This window comes from Poecilia reticulata, chromosome 9, assembly GCF_904066995.2.
Source record: "Poecilia reticulata chromosome 9, P_reticulata-male-v2, whole genome shotgun sequence".
In the NCBI taxonomy this organism is placed as follows: domain Eukaryota; kingdom Metazoa; phylum Chordata; class Actinopteri; order Cyprinodontiformes; family Poeciliidae; genus Poecilia; species Poecilia reticulata.
The window spans coordinates 1745457-1766863 of NC_088838.1; the positions used below are offsets into that span (position 1 = coordinate 1745457).

General features: G+C 38.9%; 2 long non-coding RNA genes across 2 annotated transcripts; one reads left to right on the forward strand and one right to left on the reverse strand.

Moving 5' to 3' along the window:
• Window positions 1–836: 836 nt before the first annotated feature.
• LOC108166565 (uncharacterized) lies at window positions 837–21385 on the reverse strand. Its single transcript, XR_014089137.1, has 3 exons — window positions 21106–21385; window positions 3632–7742; window positions 837–3552 (listed from the first exon to the last, which is right to left on the reverse strand). It is a non-coding gene; the product is annotated as an uncharacterized LOC108166565 (long non-coding RNA).
• LOC145552978 (uncharacterized) lies at window positions 17164–17962 on the forward strand. The gene is made up of 3 exons (XR_014089138.1): window positions 17164–17250; window positions 17359–17464; window positions 17551–17962. It is a non-coding gene; the product is annotated as an uncharacterized LOC145552978 (long non-coding RNA).
• Window positions 21386–21407: the final 22 nt, after the last annotated feature.

A 21407-nucleotide genomic window follows, 5' to 3' on the forward strand; every position in this document is an offset into this window, starting at 1 on the left:
TTCACTATGTTGAGCTTTTTTAATGTGTTGTACTTTAAAAACAACACCTAGACATTTCAAACCTAACTAGATTATTCTGTACTAACAGCAGAATAAATAAAACATTTGTGAAACCTTCTAATTGATTTGTGAAATTTGTAAAATGTCAATAATAGATTCCAGAACGAATTAGATCTGAATTATTAAATTGGCATTATTTGTTATTTTAACTTTCCGTTTTCTTTCTCTTTTTTATCTATATTATAGTTGGAGTTGGACAGGAGTTCTGTTTGATGGCTTCCTGGAGGGAGAGATTGGCTGAGCTAATGTTGCCAACAACTTTTCTCCTGCTATTAACGCTTTTGCTTTTCTTTATATAGAAAGTATTTCTATCAGTTGCTCTTTTTTCATTTTGTATACAGTATTTGCTCCTTTTTTTATTTTTACCTTAATGCTTACCTGGCCAGTTGAGGTGGAAATGAACATCCTCTTGATTACTGACAAATGTCAGAACCATATGGACCGAGCTGGTTTCGTCAGATCAGTCTGAATCTTTATTTCTCATTAAAACGACTTCTTGTAATTTTAAGACATTGTTATAAAATTGCTTCTTTATTCTGCTGTAACGATGACTGTATTCTTGCACTTAAAATTTATTGTAGCCTGGCCATAATGCTCCTTATACAACTCACAGAACAGATGGTTGAAATAAAGGCACTTTTTGAAAAGATTTTCGGTGATTTTATTATAGAAATTGAGGACGGGAGGAATCGATTAAAATCAAATCTGGTATGAAAAAATCTTGCAAGTCATATCATCCAGCCTTATTCAGTATATTAAATTATATGACAACTGCATATTCTATCCTTAATATTCACATTTCTTTGCTGGTATTACCTAAAAGTGTTGAATTTTAACATCTAACTTGAATTCCTGATCTACATGCAAATACTTGATATAACGTAAACAACGAGAAAGAAAGGTTTGTGAAATGTAGAGTATTACAAATGAGATTCAATTTTATTGTAGGTACAAACAGGATAGCAAAATGAACAGTGAATATATAATATACTTCATAGCAGCTAATCAGACATCGGACTTGTTTGCCTTTACTGGTGATGAAAACTCGTCACTCTGGAGGAGAGGAAGATCGGCTCAGCACCGTCCAGGATGACTGCACTGTCAGGGTAGCCAACAAAGTCTGCAGGTAGATTTTTGCAGATCAGGTGGTCCGGTTTCAAGATCATAGTTTAACCAAGTACTGTAAATAAAAAGTTAGTCCACGTTGTGATGATCCGGAAAACCGTGGACTGATGGACGCCGTCAGCTGGTCCAGGGGCTTGGATCCCAATGGAAAGGTAATCGGCACAACGATCATGGCTCAAAAACACATCACGAGGTGTTACGATGCAATCCTGAAAAATTAAAAACAAACAAAACACTAATAAGCGTTCATATTTAGCTGCACAACGTAATCAAAACTAATAAATCCTCAGCTCTTTGAGAGTTTTGCTTGAAAATAAATTGACAATATCTCAGGAAATTAAAAGTTTAAGTGAAATAGTTCTGGTATCACAAAGAAACTGCAAAAAATGTTTCAGAGGTGTAACAACACTGAAGTTACTGAGTATGAGTGAACTGAAATATTTACTACTTAGAAGATGCATGTTAAAATCTGAATACTCTTTTGAAAGTGTGCAGCTTAAATTAATTTAAACTACTAGCAGGCAAAGCACAGTGTTCGCCTAATAACTTGTACTAGTTACGCTGAGCATAAAGAGATCTGCTAGTGCCTGAATATACACGGGCCCAACAGGACTCTCTCAATTATACCTACATTTTACATTTTGTGTGTAATAGGCCTTTTGACAGGGAGTGGATTAGATGTCTAGTGGATCATCATGTAAACACAGCCACTGAGTTTACATATATTCCGTCTTTTACTGTTTATGTTTAATTTTGAGATGTCAACATGGGTTTTTTCCACACAAAATGTTGTTTCAGCCGTTTGCACAATAAACTAAACTAAAATGAACAGCCTATCTGTTCATGCAGTAAACTTTTTTCTCTATTTGTGTGGGGGCGGAGAGGCATTTCTCAGCAGTATACCACTGCCACCTCACCCAAATCAGGTGCTCACTGCAAACAGTGAAATTTTTTACCAGCTTTTGCAACAGCTGGTGCAGAGACTATTTGACTGATTTGAAATTGGCTCATTCGGTGAACACTTCTACTTCAACAGTTCTCAAAGTAAGAGATGTAGTTATCTTAGGGGAGGACAATACCCCCAGACCGACATGAAAAATGGGTAGAGTCGTAGAGGTCTTTCCAGGCAGGGATGGTCTCATACATTCATGTAATGTTCATACTTCTATAGGTGACTTGTTGTGCAGGCCTATTCAGTTATTGTATCCTTTACCAGTATTTTAATAGAAGATAAATCCTATAAAGATGAGAATAGTTGGTCATCAGGGTGAAAATTGTTGTGACTTCTTTCTACTTATATGTTAAGTATAATTTGCATGATTAGTGACTTATTTAAAATTGTATGTTAAGCATAATTTACATTTACATTACAGTTTTTAGCAGCAAGAGGGGCTCGTAAGTCAAATTCTGCTCAGCCTTGGACTGGCCCTGCATGATGAGATAAATACGCTGCACTGCGTGCAGAGATGCGCAATAAACGGGAGATTTAATTCAATGCTGCTAATGTGGCTTTAGCAGCTCTTCCATTTTGTGTCTGTTGAATTTTTAATAAGTGCCATCGAAACTGTTTTTGTTTGTCTGAGCTTTAATGGACGAGTTTTTCAGATCTCTGCACTGCCGCCCGCATTGACTCTGGCTGACTAAGTGGACAAAGCATTTGATATGGTTTGATTCTTCATGTAACCGGGAAAATAATAATATAATTATTAATAAAATAATTAACCAGCGTGAAACATTGACTACGAGGCGAGCGCGAAAGCTCCTCATCGGGCTGAACCTGCATGATGAGTGAGTGGTTCATTAACCACTAACGCACTGGCCAACTGTGACCACATACATGAACTTTATCAGCGCAGAGACAGAGCCAGGTGCTGGACAGCGTGCTGGGATGTAAATGCCGTACATAATCCTTTGTTCACATAGATGAATTATTCTCACTGCTCGCTCACCTCTGAAAGTTATTCTTGACGTTGTCATAGAGCTGCTCAAAAAAAGCTAATGCGGTGAGTTGTAAACTCTTACCTTGATGTAAAGTTCTCCAAAAAAACATAATTCCTCACAGGGGGATCGATGTAAATATCCATACACCTCCTTTGAGTGAAAGGAGGCACGCAATCCACACTGAGGTAAACTTCAAACATCGAATGAGGCGCCAAAGGTGTGATTGGTTCGCTCTCTCAACTTTAAATGTATCAAGGCTGGAGCATGACATTTGAAACAAAGCCTGTTTTCGCAGCAATGTGAAAAGGCACTGTGGTCATCAGCTTTGCAAATAATGTGTGGCGTCTCAAAGGAAGGAATGCACAGCAGAAGCCAGGAACTCAGGCAACCACAGTGGGTAGCATCCATGGCTTCACGAGGAATCACCTGAGGAGGAAGCACAAGGAAATGGCACTAGATGTCTACAAAGGGAGATCACAGTGAGTAACACAGAGGGCTGGAGTACCAAATACTGGCTAACACTCTGGCGCTGAAGTGTCGGCAGCTCCCCCCCTCATATACTCCTCCAGATGATGTGATAAATTGCAGGTGTGCAAGAATCCAGGAACCACAGGCAACACCCTCAGGAAGGAAACAGCCTCTTCGCACCCTCTGGTGGTAAAAGAGGGGAAAAGCAGCAAAACGGAACCATTCCCACAAACCCCAGTTCCCAACACAGACATTTCAAACCTAACTAGATTATTCTGCACTAATAACAGAATAAATAAAACATTTGTGAAACCTTCTAATTGATTTGTGAAATTTGTAAAATATCAATGATACATTTCAGTTTTTACATCTGGAACGCATTAGATCTGAATGATCAAATTGGCATTATTTGTTATTTTATCTTTGTTTTATTTCTGTTTTTATCTTTATTGTAGCTGGAGTTGCACAGGAGTTCTGTTTGGTGGCTTCCTGGACAGATGCATCGGCTGAGCTAATGCTCAGTTTCCATTTTCCATTTGCTTTATTTTTTTTTACCTTAATACTTATCTGGTCAATTGAAGTAGCAATGTACATCCTCTTGATTACTGACTGAGCTGGTTACGTCAGATAAATCTAAATCTTTATTTCTCATTAAAATAGCTTCTTGTAATTTTAAGACATTATTGTAAAATTGCATCTTTATTCTGCTGTTATGATGACTGCATTCTCGTAATTAAAAATTCTTGTAGTCTGACAATAATGCTCCCTTACCAACTAAAAGAAGTAATAATTGAAATAAAGGCACTTGTGAAAGTATTTTCTGTAATAATTTTTTATATATAGAAATTGAGAACGGGAGGAATCAATTCAAATCAAATCTGGTATGAAAAAAATCTTGTAAGTCATATCATCCAGCCTTATTCAGTATATTGAATTACATGACTAACTGCATATTGCTTAATATTCACATTTCTTTGCTGGTATTACTTAAAGGTGTTTTTAAGCATTTTAATATCCCACTTGAATCTACATGCAAATACTTGATATAATATAAACACCGAGAAAAGGGGAAAAAGGGGTTGTGAAATGCAGAGTATTACAAAAGCGATTAAATTTTATTCTAAGTATAAACAGGGTAACAAAATGAACAGTAAATATATACACCGTGTTCCAAATTATTATGCAAATTGGATTTAAGTGTCATTAAGATTAAATTGTTTTGTTGTGTTATTAAATTTATAGATGGTATTGTGTGTCAGGGGTCTTTGAATCACTATAATTAATTTCAGAGAGCTGGGTTGATTAGTTTGTCTGGTGAGCTAAATTAAAGGAAATCTACTTAAGAAGGATGTTCCACATTATTAAGCAGGCCACAGGTTTCAAGCAATATTGGAAAGAGAAAGGATTTCTCTGCTGATGACAATCTTCATATAGTGTAATGCCATATGACAAGGTATGAAAACATTAGATATTTAATGAAAACTGAAGCGGTATCGTACTGTGAAGAGATTTGTGGCTGATTCAGATCAAAGATGGGTTTGTGCAGATAAAGGCATAATGAGGAAGGTTTCTGTTAGACAAATTCATCGCATTAAAAGAGCAGCTGTTAAAATGCTCTTTCAAGGCAGCAAATGGTTATTTGAAGCTGCTGGTGCCTCTTGAACCTCAAGGTGGAAGATCCTCTAGAGGCTTGTGGTGCATGAACCCACTATCCGGCCACCCCTAACCAGTGCTGACAAGCAGAAACAGTCGCAGTGGGCCCAATTAATTTTCAAATAAACTTGTTTACTGATGACTGCTGTGCAACCCTGGATGGTCCAGATGGATGCAGTAGTGGATTGGTGGTGGATGGCCACCATATCCCAACACGATTGTGACGTCAGCAAGGAGGTGGTGGAATCATGTTTTGGGCCGAAATTATGAGGGGAGAGTTGGTCGGCCCCTTCGGAGTCCCCGAAGGTGTGAAAATGAACTCAGCAAAGTATATGGACTTTCTGACTGATCACTTTCTTTCATGGTTTAAAAAGAAGAGCTGTACCTTCAGTAGTAAAATCATATTCATGCATGACACAGGAATGCTGCAAGGAATGGACCTTACCAAGCTCCACCCAGAAACGGCCCTCGAAAGTCTCACGTGACTGCATGTCTCACAAACAAAGCCTCGCTGTGCTTAGTTTCTATGTGTAATTTCATTTCGACTGACTCTCTGCAGAGTATTTCTGAGTCAATTAGTGTAGCATTTCTGCCGGATTTTCAAAAAATATCAGCCACGACAATGGACAGCGGAACCAACAAGTTCATGTCATCTTTTTGGACGACATCAAGGTTTTTGAGCCACGCAATGCCTCCAAGATTGTGCGCGTCATAGCTAAAAGCTACTGATCAATGAGGAAAACAGCAGATCCTCAGCATAAATATAGCTGTGGACAAGATCACTGTCGCCTATTGTTCTTGCAAGGCTGGGTAAGTCGGACATTTATGATTTTGAGGGTGATTTCTGTTGGCAAATGTTCTTACGTGCCTAGGCCTGATACACGGTACTCGGAGGCTAACACGATTAGCGTGGCTAACACGATTACAGTTTAGTAAAAAGCCTTTTCAGGTCAAATAAAATCTTTAATGCATGTCAGATACAGTACACATTGCATATTGATCTGTTCAGCTAACGGAAAACTGTAACAGACAGGCTTCAAGGTGGAGAAGTTGTATCGGTACTGCCATTATGCTGTACTTGGCTAAAAGGTTTTCATAATGGATGTTTATTATTGACTTTCTTTTTTTCATTCACTAAACACAAAGAAAGCAAAGCAATAATACTTACAGACAATACTTTGTTCTTATTGATCCTACAACGGTTGAGCTGCAAATGCGGTCGTGCACAAGCTTTGATCCAAGCAAGGCATTCCGTTTCAGATTTTGGAAATCTGTGAATTTTAGTTCCACAAATACAATCAGGATACCTGACATCGCCTGTGCAGATACCCCACTGACGGTGGAGAACCATTCTTTTTCGAGTCCTGACGCAAAAACGTTCTGCCAGTCTGCTAGTCCACAATGTACATTAGAATGTATTTACTACTGTAGCTTGCGTTTGTGAGATGGTCACGCACGTGGTAGCTGTGCTGTGACGTAAAATGGACATTAGCCAATGAAACACCGCCCCTGTGGTAAGGTCCATTCCTGTGTGCCCCTTGTATGGGGATAAAAAGGGGGGAAACTCATGGTGTGGTCACCATCCTCCTCTGACCTCAACCCTATTGAGAACCTTTGGAGTATCCTCAAGCAGACGAGCTAAAGGTAGGATGCAGTTCATATCAAAACAGCAGTTCTGGGAAGGTATTCTGACATCCTGCAAAGAAATTAAAGCAGATACTATCCACAAACTCACAAGTTCAATGGATGCGAGAATTGTGCAGGTGATATCAAAGAAGGGGTCCTATGTTAACATGTAACTCTGTCTGTAAGATGCTTTACATTGAAATAGCTTTTGATTTTAGTACCTGTGCCCACTTAAAGCTGCACATTAAAAGAATGACCGTTAGCAGTTCTTTATAATCCGTAAAATGTTTAGAAAATCTGCTGTGCATAAGAATTTGGAACAGTGCATTTTGAGTTTTTTATTTAAAAAAAAAAATACTGTTCTCATTGGGAGTTTTGCTCTGTAAAATTTGATTTATACTGTAATATAAAGTAATCATGACTTGAAAATTACACGGACCATCATTTGCATTGACCATTTAAGAAAATCTGAGAAAATATCACTTGCATAATCATTTGGAACACGGTGTAACTGCTTCATAGCAGTTACTCAGACATCAGACTTGTTTGCCTTTACTGGTTATGAAAACATGTCACTCTAGAGGAGAGAAAGACCGGCTCAGCTCAAGTCCAGGATCACTGCAGTGTCAGTGAGGCCAATAAAGTCTGCAGATAGATTTCTGCATATCTGATCCTCCGGTTTCAAGATCCTAATTTAACCGAGTACTGTAAATAAAAAGTTGGTCCGTGCTGTGATGATCCGGCAGATCGTGGACTGATGGACACCATACCGGTCAGCAGGTCCAGGTGCATGGATCCAAGGGAAAGGTAATTGGTAGAGTGGCTCAATCATGGCTCAGAAACACATCACGAGGTGTTACCATGCAAACCTGAAAAATTAATAATAATAATAATAATAAGTGTTCATATTAGCCACACATTGTAATTAAAAACTAATAAACCCTACGCTCTTTTTGAGAGTTTTGCTTGAAAATAAATTGACAATATCTCAGGAAACTAAATGTTTAAGTGAAACAGTTCCTGTATCACAATTAAAGAAACTGCAAAAAATATTTCAGAGGTGTAACAACATTGAAGTAACTGAATAAGAGTAAACTAAAATATTTACTACTTAGAAAATGCATGTTAAAATCTGAATATTCTTTTGAAAGTCTGTAGCTGAAATTAATTTAAACTACTATCAAATGCAGTACATGGTTTGCCTATTATCTGTACTAACATTAATACAAAAAAATGATGCATAGAAGTATGGAGAGCTATTTCAGCCAAAGTTAAATAAATAAATAAATAAATAAATAAATAAATAAATAGGTGAAATAAATAAAAAGAGTAAAATAATCTTTCATTTATCTATTTTTCATTTATTCCTTTATACATTTAACCATTTATCATTAATCTATTTTTCATTTAACCACTTTTCAATTTCCCTTTTTCATTAACCCATTTTTTCATTTATTTTTCAGATTACCAATTTCTCTATTTCCCTTTTTCATTTATCTATTTTTCAGATTGTCAATTTCTCAATTTCCCCTTTTCATTCATCTATTTTTCATTTGTCAATTTTTCATTTATCCCTTTATCCATTTACCCATTTTTCAATTTTCCTTTTTCGTTAATCCAATTTTTCATTTATTTTTCATATAATCAATTTCTATATTTCCCTTTTTCATTTATATATTTTTCATTTGTCCATTTTTCATTAATCTATTTTTTAAATTTAACCACTTTTCAATTTCCATTTTCATTAACCCAATTGTCTATTTTCCAGTTTCATTAATCAATTTCTCATGTATCCCTTTTTTATTTACCCATTTTTCTTTTATCTATTTTTCATTTAACATTTGTTAGAGAATTTTTTAATTTTTCCCATTTTCCAATGTCCCTTCATTTAGCATTTCCTTGTTTTCTTATCACATTCTATCACAGGTGAAAAAATAATACTTTAGTATATTTCAAACATACTTAAATTTGTGAAAGTACACTTTAAGTATACTAAGTATTAACTGTACTACCTATAAGTATATCTGAAGTATACTAAAAGTATACTTGTACCAATTTTGAAATTAGAACTTTAAACACACTTAAACATAATTGCACCAAAATACACTTTGTAAAATTCGGCTTCTATTTAAAGTGGAACTCACAAATACACACAAGGGGGATACTTCATAGGCATCAGGTAAAATATGTTACACCAGTTAAATTGACAACAAAAATAAATATTCAACCACTCAGAATTAAATTTGGTTTGACTTTTAGCCACAATGATTTATTACAAAAAAACCACAAACTAAGAAAATAAGCTTTATCTTGATAAATAAATCAGTAACCAAAAGTTACTCAAAGTTTAGGATAGATAAGTTTAGGATAGATTTAATTCACTCAGTTCATGTCAGTAAAGAAACCCAAATAGATAAATGTTCCTTATTACTGCAAATATTGTCCACAAAAGAGTTCCATATCCTGGGAGCCTTTCTCCCTTTTAATCCAAAGTCCCAATCCAAAACGAAAAATCCAACACGTCAAAAAAAAACCTCCCCAAAAAGTTAGAAAAAGGAGTGGTACCACCAAAATCCCCCAAAAAGAAACGTAAAGTCCAGATCTCACCGGGAATGTCTTTCTTTTCCTCCCCGGTGGCGATCTCTCGATCCGTCGGCGTCCTCTAGCCAATTGGCGTCCTCTTGCACCTGGCGGCGCTTCCTGGGTGCGAGCTCCAATCCAGCTCCTAAAGCGCTCGATCCGCGGCGCTGGGGCGAACTTTGATTGCCGTTTTATCTCTTTTCTTCAATTTGTTACTTATTCTAAACGTTCAGGCAATTCAAGTTTCCCGCTGCACGGACCTGACGGTGAGCGTCTTCCTCTCTGATCGTGCCGCTGCGCGCCGATGCACACGCCCCTTTTTATACATTAATATCAGCCACACCTAAAAAACCAATATGACCTGCCCAAAAATCAGTTTTAGAAGTGGAAAGACAGAATATTTTTTCAACGAAATAACTGTTATACAAACCATATGATACATTTACCTTTCAATGCATTTTATCCAGGAAAAAAACAAACATAGTGGTTATGTTACAATCCCCCCCCAGCCGGAGGCAAGGGAGGCTGAACCCCAAAATAGGGCTTTAAGTTAACCACATTAACTGTGTTTGTTTCTTGCTGCTGGTCTTCCCGCTGGAGCTGATAATTTACTGGGCCTAACTGTTTCCTCACTGTAGCTGGTCCTGACCACTTTGGCGCTAGCTTTGCGGAAAAATTATCTATTGCTTTGGAAAGGGGGTGAGACCTGACCCAGACCAAATCTCCCGGCCAGAAGTGTGCACCCCTCCTCTGGGCATTATAGTATTTGGCTTGTTGGGTTTGACTTATCCTAGCTTTCCGTTTGACTTCTTCCTTCATCTCATTGTGTCGCTCCAACAATTTGTATACGGTTTGCTAAGGTGATGGTGGTTTGGCTATCATCCTTTCCAATGGTCCTTGAAGTTGACGTCCCAACATTGGCTCTGCAGGGGCTTTTGCTGTGGTTTCATGTTGAGCACTATTGATGGCGAAACGGAATTCCCAGATATGTTGGTCCCATAGATTGTGATGCTGTCCAACAAATGAAGCTATCATTGTTTTGATAGTTCTGTTAGCCCGTTCAGTCAAGTTAGATTGGGGATGATAGCTGGTGGTAAAATGGTGTTTTACCCCCCACGCAGAGCAAAAACTGGACATCTCTTGACTGGTAAACTGGGCCCCCGATCTGACACCAGGCTTTGAGGAACTCCAAAGCGAGTGAATATCTCCTCCTGGAGGATAGTGATGAGTTTCTGTGTTTTGCTGTCTCTTAAAGGAAACATTTCCACCCACTTTGTGAAGTAATCGATCACAACAAAAAGGAAGACGTTTCCTTTTTTACTGCGTGGAAAAGGTCCCATCAAGTCGACCCCAAGTTTTGCCCAGGGTTCAGTCAGAGGTGTGGGTTGCAGAAAACCTGCTGGAGCTTGATTGTCCGGTTTGTACTTCTGACAAACTGCACAGGTCTTTACATGAGTCCACACATCCTTACGGACTGACGGCCACCATGCAACCTCCAACAGCCGGAGAAGTGTCTTTAGCCTGCCCAGATGTCCACTCAACGGACGATCATGGAAGTACTGGAGAAACTGAGGAACCAAAGACTTGGGAACCACCAGCTGATATTTCATGCCATCTTTTAGAGGAGTTTTCCTATACCAGAGATCGTGAACTTTGCAGAAGAGGCTCCTGCCAGGTCTCTGGTATCTCGGGTCCTGGACCATATCCATGAGGTCTGAGTCTTTTTCCTGAGCTTCCTTGATTTCTGCTAATGATAGGGGTAAGCCTAACATGGCTTTAGCAGAATTCAGGGCTACATGTGCTGGTCCAGCCGAGTCAGTAGGCATCACTCGTGATAGAGCGTCTGGCACTACATTGTGCATTCCTTTTCTATATCGTACTTCAAAATTGAAGTCTTACAACCTCAACACCCAGCGTGTTAATCTAGAACTGGTTCTGGGGCAATTGAAGGCCCAGGTTAAGGCAGCATGGTCCGTGCGTGTAAACGGTGAACTTTGTACCCTCTACAAAATGTCTCCACTTCTCCACGGCCCAAACAACTGCCAAACATTCCTTCTCAGAGGTGGAGTAGTTGTGCTCTGCTCCTTTCAGTGATCTTGAAGCAAAAGCAATGACTTTTTCTCCATCGGGGGTTGGTTGGACCAGGACAGCTCCCAGACCAACATCGCTGGCGTCTGTATGAATTTCGAATGGTAACTTGAAATCTGGCTGCCCCAGTATAGGTGATTCCACCAAAGCTTTCTTCAGTGTCATGAAAGCACGTTGGCAGTCCACTGTCCACTCCCAACTTACATCTTTTTTGAGCAGCTGATAAAGAGGCGTAGCTATGTCTGCGAAGTGTGAGATCAACTTGTGGTACCAAGCAACCATCCCGAGGAATCTCTGAAGAGTCTTATGGTTAGATGGAATTGGATAAGCCGTAATGGCGTGGGTTTTTTCTGAATCCACTTGAACACCTTCTGCTGACACAATGTGTCCAAGAAACTCGAGTTCTTGCTGGAAAAAGTTGCATTTTTTAAGATTGAGGGACAAATTGGCATGGTGTAGCTTTGTGAATACTGTGTCCAGGTCCTTCAGGTGTTGCTCAGGAGTGGCGGAGAAGACAATCACATCATCGATGTACACACAGCAGATCTTTCCACGTAGCTCTCCTAAAACCTTCTCCATTAAACATTGAAAGGATGCTCCTGCATTTTTCAATCCAAATGGCATGCACTTAAATTGATAAAGTCCAAATGGGGTAATAACAGCAGTTTTTGCTTTGCTGTCCTCTGCCACTGCCATCTGCCAATAGCCAGACTTTAAATCCAGGGTGCTGAAAATGTTTGCTCCAGTCATTGACTCCAACAACTCATGGATGATGGGCATGGGATAGGCATCCTGAAGAGTTTTGGTGTTCAAAGCTCTGTAGTCCACACAAAATCGAAAAGATTTGTCTGGTTTCGGAACAAGGACAACAGGGGACCCCCAGGAAGACTGTGATGGCTCTATTATATCATCTTTGAGCATTCCATCAATCTGTTCTTTTATTATCTGCCGCTTGAGACACCCGGTAAGCTCTGCAGCGAATGGGTATTTCATCTGTGGTCATTATTCTGTGTTCTTCCACAGATGTTCTACCCAATGTATCTGAGCATACAGATGGCCAGGCCTTCAAAAGCTTCTGGACTTCTAGTGGTTGCTTTGTCATCCAAGGACATGACTCTGTGGTTGATGCCTTGTTCTCCTCTATGGACAGAGCCAGGATAAGATGAATTGGAGAAGAACTAGCAGGCACAGATGATGCGGTCGCAGCTGAAGATGAAAAAGGGTAAAAAGTATAACCTTTTGGCCCTTTTATCCCATATGTGTGGTCGCCTAGGTTGATAATGGCAGAAGTTTTAGTCAGAAAATCGAGACCAAAGATGATGGGAAAGGTGAGGTTATTATCCTCCGCCACAAAGGTCTCTAAAGACCACATCATCCCATGCCACCCATAAAGGATTGTTGCCTTCCCTAAGGCACTATATGTTTTGCCATTGGCAAGTGCAAACTTTTGGTTGTCAGCTGGCTTCAAAACCTCCCTTTCTCGAGCAATTATTTTCCACTGACTATTTCTCATCAAGGAATAGGTGCAGGCTGTATCCAGTACAGCATTATACATCCTGTCGCGCACCTCTATGGGAACATGAAGGAGGGAGGATGCAGAGCCATGCTGAACAACAGATACAGAGTCGGCTGACCTTCTGGGATTTCTGGCGTCCCTGGTTGGGCCTTTCCCTTTGGCCTTGTGCTGATCCACTTTCCCCCAGTAGATTTTGACACCAGCACAATCTTTTTCAACCTGGGATCCCACCTTTATTAATTGATCCATGGTTGTGACTGTGCCACGCAGACAGCCTGCTATTTTCGGATTGCAGTTGTTTAGAATCCTCCTCACAAGCTCTGCCTCACTGATGTCCGGCTTCCATCTTAGACACAGTGCTTGATACTCAAAGGCAAAGTCTCTCAGACATTGCTTTGGCAACTGGACCATGTCTCTTAACTTCTCTTCTACTTCTGAAAGATAGTCTGGAGGTAGAAAAGCAGCACAAAAGGCATCCTTAAAATCAAGCCAGTTGTGTATCTTGTTTTTAGCCACACTCCACCAACTCCGAGCCGAGCCTTTTAAGACAGCAGTTAAGGCTCCCAATAATTCAGGATCAGACAGGGGTCTTACTGTTAGATACGTCTCACACTGATCAATGAAGTTTAAAACATCAGAAACTTCTCCTGAACCTTCAAATGTGGGAAACCCCAAGTGCACGGGGGGCTTGGAATAAATCACAGGTCTTCGGCTTGATGAAGTCAAGTGGGAGGTTGATGCCGGGAAGTCTGCCATCCCACTGTTTATTGATGGCATAACTGGAACCATCCCTGAAGTGATGTAGGCAGCAGTTTGATCCGTCCTTGGGGGGTGTGAAGGTCCAAGGCTTCCTTGTGGTAGACTTTGTACAGGTAAGGCTAAAGGTGGAGATGAAGTTTCAGGTAAAGGAGGCCTCATGGTGGAAAAGAGATGCTCAGAAGGCACGGGGAGACTCGGTCTGACACTATCAAGAGTATGAATAGCTGTAGAGAGTCTAGTGCGCTTTAACTTCTCTATTTCAGCCCTCCACTTCTCATCTCGTCGCAGCAAACAGTCTACTACCTTAGCTTAAAATTCCCTAAAGGCTGTGTTCATGCATTGCTCCATGGCCTCGACATTCCTATCTATACATGTCCTGATGTTTTGCTCCCTATTCAAAGCACTATCTACAGAGGCCCGGAAATCTTCTTCCAATTATGTAACCCTACCCCCCATGTTAGTTAAATCACTCCTAATATCTCGAATGTCTGACATAGGAAGATATTCTTCCTCATCTTCCTCTCTTTCTTCAACTTCATTATCTGATACATACAGGGAGCTAATCAGAGAAGTTATTTCACCTACAGGATTTCTCCTTGTAACCCGGCTTCTCCTCCTCTGTTGTCAATTGCCTCTTCCTGATCTACAAGAAGACCTGCTCCACTTTCTTCCTCATCCTGACCAGTATCTTTTCCCTCAGCATGTTCTGAATGAAAGGTTATGTCATCCATCTTGAAAGAAAACACCCAAACAAAAATTCAAATCTACAACAAGATTCTCTTTAACTGTGTCAACATATATAGCACAAAACCTAAAATTATAATATCCTCGTCCCCGTACGGGCCACCATTTTGTAAAATTCGGCTTCTATTTAAAGTGGAACTCACAAATACACACAAGGGGGATACTTCACAGGCATCAGGTAAAATATGTTACACCAGTTAAATTGACAACAAAAATAAATATTCAACCACTCAGAATTAAATTTGGTTTGACTTTTAGCCACAATGATTTATTACAAAAAACCACAAACTAAGAAAATAAGCTTTATCTTGATAAATAAATCAGTAACCAAAAATTACTCAAAGTTTAGGATAGATAAGTTTAGGATAGATTTAATTCTATCATGTCAGTAAAGAAACCCAAATAGATAAATGTTCAAAACTCTCGATCCTTATTACTGCGAATATTGTCCACAAAAGAGTTCCATATCCTGGGAGCCTTTCTCCCTTTTAATCCAAAGTCCCAATCCAAAACGAAAAATCCAACACGTCAAAAAAAAAAAACCTCCCCAAAAAATTAGAAAAAGGAGTGGTACCACCAAAAAAGAAACGTAAAGTCCAGATCTCACCGGGAATGTCTTTCTTTTCCTCCCCGGTGGCGATCTCTCGATCCGTCGGCGTCCTCTAGCCAATTGGCGTCCTCTTGCACTTGGCGGCGCTTCCTGGGTGCGAGCTCCAATCCAGCTCCTAAAGCGCTCGGTCCGCGGCGCTGGGGCGAACTGTGATTGCTGTTTTATCTCTTTTCTTCGATTTGTTACTTTTTCTAAACGTTCAGGCAATCCAAGTCTCCCGCTGCACGGACCTAACGGTGAGCGTCTTCCTCTCTGATTGCACCGCTGCGCGCCGACGCACACGCCCCTTTTTATACATTAATATCAGCCACACCTAAAAAAATCAATATGACCTGCCCAAAAATCAGTTTTAGAAGTGGAAATACTGAATATTTTTTCAACGAAATAACAACTGTTATACAAACCATATGATACATTTACCTTTCAATGTATTTTATCCAGGAAAAAAACATAGTGGTTATGTTACAACTTTTAATATATTAAATAAAAGTATACTTTAAGTGAACAAAATATATATTTGCACAAGTCTAAATATACACTTTCTCAAGTATATTTAAAATATATTTTGTATATATTTAAAAATATATGCTCAAAATAGAATTTTTTAAAATTTACTTAACACTACTTTAAATGATTAATTTCAGTATGTTTTAAATTACATCTCAGTGTAAATTTTAGGGTAATAAAGTATGCCTTTTTAAATGTTCTGTATTTAACCAGGTGAACCCCGTTGAGATCCAGATCTCATTTTCAAGAGGGACCTGGGCAGAAGTCTGCAACACGCAGCAACCTGATTACAAAATAAGACTAATTAATACAGATGCAGAAGTATGTCTTTTAGGCCCCTTTAAAGTGCATACTTTTGAAGTATCTAAAAAGTATGAATTTTAAGTGCCTTAATAATCTTTTGCTATTTATTAAAATCGCATACTATAAAAAAATTGTAATCATGATTTAATGTTTAAAAGAGTACCCAATCCATTTTCAGATGTGTGATGTAAAACTGTGTAATCAATGTCATTAGCTCCAGTTCACACTCCAGACCAGATGGTGGCAGTATTGCACACTTTCCTTTTTTTTTAAAACGCCATCAAGAGGAGAAAAAACTTGAACGCAGGGAAGATAACAGACGCTGTTCAAATTCACTATTTTTACTCGCATAATATTGCCTTAAAAGCAGAGAGGGCCTTGACAATAGTTACTAATTTTGGTAAATTCAAGCTGGTGACGTCAGACGACAACACAACGGGACAACAACCGATGGAAATGAAATTTGGGTCACAAAAGGATCCCGGAGGGACGCTGGGTGGTAAGTTTGCTTATTAATTATCTTCATTTAATTATAAACAGTGCAGTAAAGATATATAATTTACATTGGCTTTATAAATAATTATTTTATCAATTTTATTGTGACATGTATGATTATTACTATAGGAATCATTCAGCTTCACGTTATAACTGCATGGAGGCTTTGTTGCGACTTATAATTTAATTCATAAACTTAACCTGGTTTTAATTAAGCTCGATAAGACAAAGAGACTTTGATATTGTGAGGTTGTTGTTCTAACTCGTTCATCAATGTTTTAATCGTCAACATATGTTTGCAGTCTAAGCAAACATATGAAAGAAGAAGCCAGAGAAATCAGGTGTTAGGAAACTAAAGATATCAGGTGTTAGGAAACTAAAGATTTTCCTGTCTCAGAAGAGGCTGTGACTCCACCAGATCACCAACCAGGTCTGAAGATGAACCTTCACATTGTCTTCATGATGTAAGTTTGTTTTTTAATGAGGAGCTAGCTACATTTCAACAACAAAAACTGGTGTGTTACCAACACCAAGTGCTTAATAGACATGATTTGATTTAAAGATAACTCGAAATAATTTTTCTCCTTGTTAATCTAACATTTCTCTTTCATACATTTTATTTAGTTGTTGGCTTTCTGGGCCCTGTGATGGACTGGTGACCTTTCCAGGGTGAACCCTGCCTCTCATCTGATGGCTGCTGGAGACGGGCACCACCAGCCCCCTCACTACCCTGCAAGGATCAGTGTGTTCAGATAATGGATGGAAAGCTTTTAAGGTACTTTATCTTCTTAAGTCCACATTTAAAACAGCTTCACAGTTATTGCCAACATCAACTGATTCTATGACATTGCTGACTATTTTTTTCTACTTCTAACATAAACAGGCAAAGAAGACACCCAGAAATGTTTTTCCACCCCAGGCATCCGGTCCCAATCATCATCAGTTCTGATGATGTCACATACACAGCGAGTACAAAACGTCTTAAAATTGTAAGTATTTTTTTTTGACATTTTTCTGTATTCTTTAAAATATAAATGCTTTCCCTGTTTAATTGCTCTAATGTTCTTTTTTGTAGGTTTCTGTAAGGTGCAGTGAACGGGAATGTTCCGTCGTTGATCCTCACTTTTATGTTTTATTGTCACATTTAAAATTTCATTTTCATTGTGTTCCCTTTTGACGTGTAAACTGATCATTTATGTAAAGTTCATAAAGTTGTGAGTAAAATTGGACAATTTTAAAATGTTGGTAATAAAACAAAATATTTGAATTACCTTGAACATCTTGTGTAATTAATCTTTCCATGTAATTGTAGCCTAAAACAATGTATGTACTGTAGTGTAGTTATGCATGTAATAAGTATGAGTAATTAAAATTGTACTTTATTAGCAATAGCAGTAAATCAAAAATAAAAATTAAGTGTAATTTAAATACATTACTAATATATTAGTAGTATATTTAAAATATATTAAAAGTATATTTTTAATATAATTCTATGATAGAATTAGTACACTCAATGTGGAATATTTCTCTTGAATACTACATAATTTTAAGTTGTTCCAAAAAAGTATGTTGAGTATACTAAAGTACTATACTAAAAGTTGTAATTTAATACTATTTAAATTAGAGGTTTGCCGATCGATCGGTCACCGATCATAATCGGCCGATTTCCGTGAAAAAGTGTATGATCGGTGATCGCCGATCACGGTCTCTTGTTGCCGATCACACAAACTGATCACCTGCATCTCATTTCGCAGCCTGCCTGTGCAGCTGGTCTCTTTCCTTCACACTGCGCGAGCGCGCAGCAACAAATCCTAAGCGATGTCATGTGGAACTATATCGCACTGAGTGAATGGGGAAGTTTGCGTGTGGTGGCGGAAAATTGAAGCACGTGGATGAAGCACCTCAAAATGCATCAACACGACGAATCTAATATGGCATAAAAACAATGCCATACGTGATGGAGTTTGGCTATATCGAGGCTCACTGCAGTAAAAAAGACATATGGAGCGATCAGATAGCAGGTAAAGCAGCGCACAGCTACAAACACTCACCCAGATTAGCATGACGGTCAGAAAGCTAAACAAATAACCCGCAAAATTATTTAAGTCTTCGAGCTGCGGTGTAAGACGCTGGTTCTGTTCTCGCTGTTGAACCTCTGCTACGCGCTACAGGTAGTAATATTTCACAGACGGAGCTCCGCTTCTGCTCCACCTGGTAGTGAACTCTCACACCGAACCTCTGCTTAAAGCTGCAGCATCTAACCTGAAAAATCTAACCTAAAAAAAATTTAATTTTACATACGTATTAAAACTTTTGCTGTCCTAACATAAGACAGATAATCTCTGAAAAAGTAATCGATCTCCTCCCTGTTCTGCATAATTACTCCGCTCAGTCAGAAACAGCCACTCAGAACTAGCAGTAATCAGCTAGCCGCCATGCTATCAGGAAGTTTTTATTCAGTAACTCAGGATTGTTTATTGTAATGGAACCTGTATTTGCCTTTGAATGTCAAGTTTTATACTTGAATTTTTTGGCACTGTTGAGAGGTTGTTTTTTTTTTTTTACTTTTTGCATTATTTAGCCTCTTCAAAGCCTTCATATGTTTTCAGTTTGTTAAAGATAGTATTACCGATATCAGTACAATTTGCACAATGCCTGTTTTGTTTAGTTTTCTTCTTGGAAAAAGTTATTAAAAACAAGTTTTTGTCTTAATTAAGGTGAATTCATGGTTCCTTTTTCCACATACTGCAACCGGTAGTGTTTATGATAAAAAAAAAATGTGATCGGTATCGGTGATCGGCCGTGATTGGCCCTCATGGGTGATCGGAATCGTCAGGAAAAAACCTGATCGGCACATCTTTAATTTAAATACAACTAAAGTATACGAAGCACAAAAAAAGTTGTTCCAAAATAGTACAGTTTAAGTACATCAATCAAAGTATGCTAAAGTATGTTAAAATTTAGTATACTAAAGCATACTGTTTTTTTACTTGGGATTTTCCCCTCAAAACTTGGAAAAGGGGGGGAAAGAATAAATGCAAATGAGCAGAGGCACTTCATCAGGCTACAACTTCCTCAATTGGTTGGTTAACGTCACACCGTCCTTTGCTTCAAGAAAGATGGCGACCTACTAACGGGTTATCAATAATGCCCCTTTTCCACCGGCCAACCCGGCTCGGCTCGGTCCGGCCCGGCTCGGCTCTGTTTCGGAGTGACCGCATTTCCACCGCCCTTCTTGGCTCTGTAGCAGAGTACCGCCTCCTGGTGGCAGGGGGGTGTAGCGCCCCGCCTCCAGGCTCTGTGCTGTGCTTCGTTACATGCGGCCTAACGCTAGTTGTTGTTTTTCTGATACAAAAGAAGAAGAGAGAGCTGATCTTTTTATAGCCTGATTGCATTTTTCTGAGACTTCAAGAAAATGTGACAGTGGGAGGAATACTGCGATGTGGTGAGGAGGAGGTGATCTCCGCCCTGCAGCGGGAGGAAAGCAGGTGGCTCAGACGGTTCACGATGATTTTTGTATTAAACTACGATAAAACTTGTAATAGTGCCGAATATACATGAGCTAATGTTAGTTGGGGTGTTGCAAATAATTAAAAAATGTCAGAATTAATTCATAATATATTCCAATGTGTTTTCATGTTGGCAAACTGCTGCCGCAGACCATCGTGGTTCTTCCAGCCTTTGGGTTGTAGGATGTCTCACCAGTGTCCGTCTTCCTGCCAGTCGGTGTTTACCTTCAGGATGTCCAGAGACCTTCACCTTTCTGGACCAGCAATCACATGAGCTCAATATGCTGATGAAACATTTCTGATAAAAAAAATGTGTCTGATGTTCTTAAGAGTTGAAGTGCATTAACAATCTGTTGTTTTTAACTTATACGTTTAATTATGATTCACCTGTGTCCCAAGTTATACTGAGAACAAATAAAGCTTTATTCCTTCTAATCTGACTGGTTCCTCTTCCATGTTTTCACATTTTGGACACCAAGATGTGTCCAAAATCTTGGATAAAAAGCAACTGAGTAATTAGTGACCTTAATTACCACTAATTAAGGTTCCAGGTTTTGGACACATTTTCTCACTTTCTTAGATTGAAGATTCTGCAGGAAGACAACTTATTATTATTTTTTTTTTACCATCCAGCCAGAATTAAATAACTGGAATAGTTGTGTAAATTAAAGACAAAATGCAATTACTTGTAAATTTTAGACCTATGCAGGCATACAGCCATGGATAAAATACCACTATTGTTTTCTTCAGGTTTATTGTTCATTCTACAATTAATAATTCATAACAATTTGATTAGAGAACTGATATCTAGCCATTTTACAATAGGATGTCCAATGACATGTTTTATTATCTCACAATGGGGGAAACTCAGATTTAACAGCAAAATGAGAAACAATCGAAGCTCGTAGATTCACACAAAGATAAACAAATGACGGTAACATGCTGAACAATATTGAGTTATTTATAACTTTAATGTGCAACTGAGTCTCTTCAGAAAATGCGCATGTTGTGTTTGAGCAGTAAAAATATAGCAGGCTTTGTGTTTTAAATGTCTTCCATGATATATATATGCAACCTTAAATGTAGTAACAACCAGACAGATATATCTACAAACTGCTCACCTGGCTGGGAGCAGCAGCGGCGTTAGCTGCGTCTGAGTCGGTGTTCACCGAGGGGCTGCATCGCTCCGAAGAGGCTAACGAGGCTTTACATTCTCTCCACTACGTGACAAAAGCAACTCATTCCTCACAGCTCCATCAAGCTGCCGGCTGAATATTGAAATCCGAAGCAAAGAAAAAAGCCGGCATCTTTTAATTCACGGCTTGTTTGCATCTTCCATCACTTCCGTGTTGCAGCGAGTTTCAAACGTTGCGCCTTCATTTTTCTTCTCTCTTCGCCTCGCTCTTCTGACCACGCCCTCGGC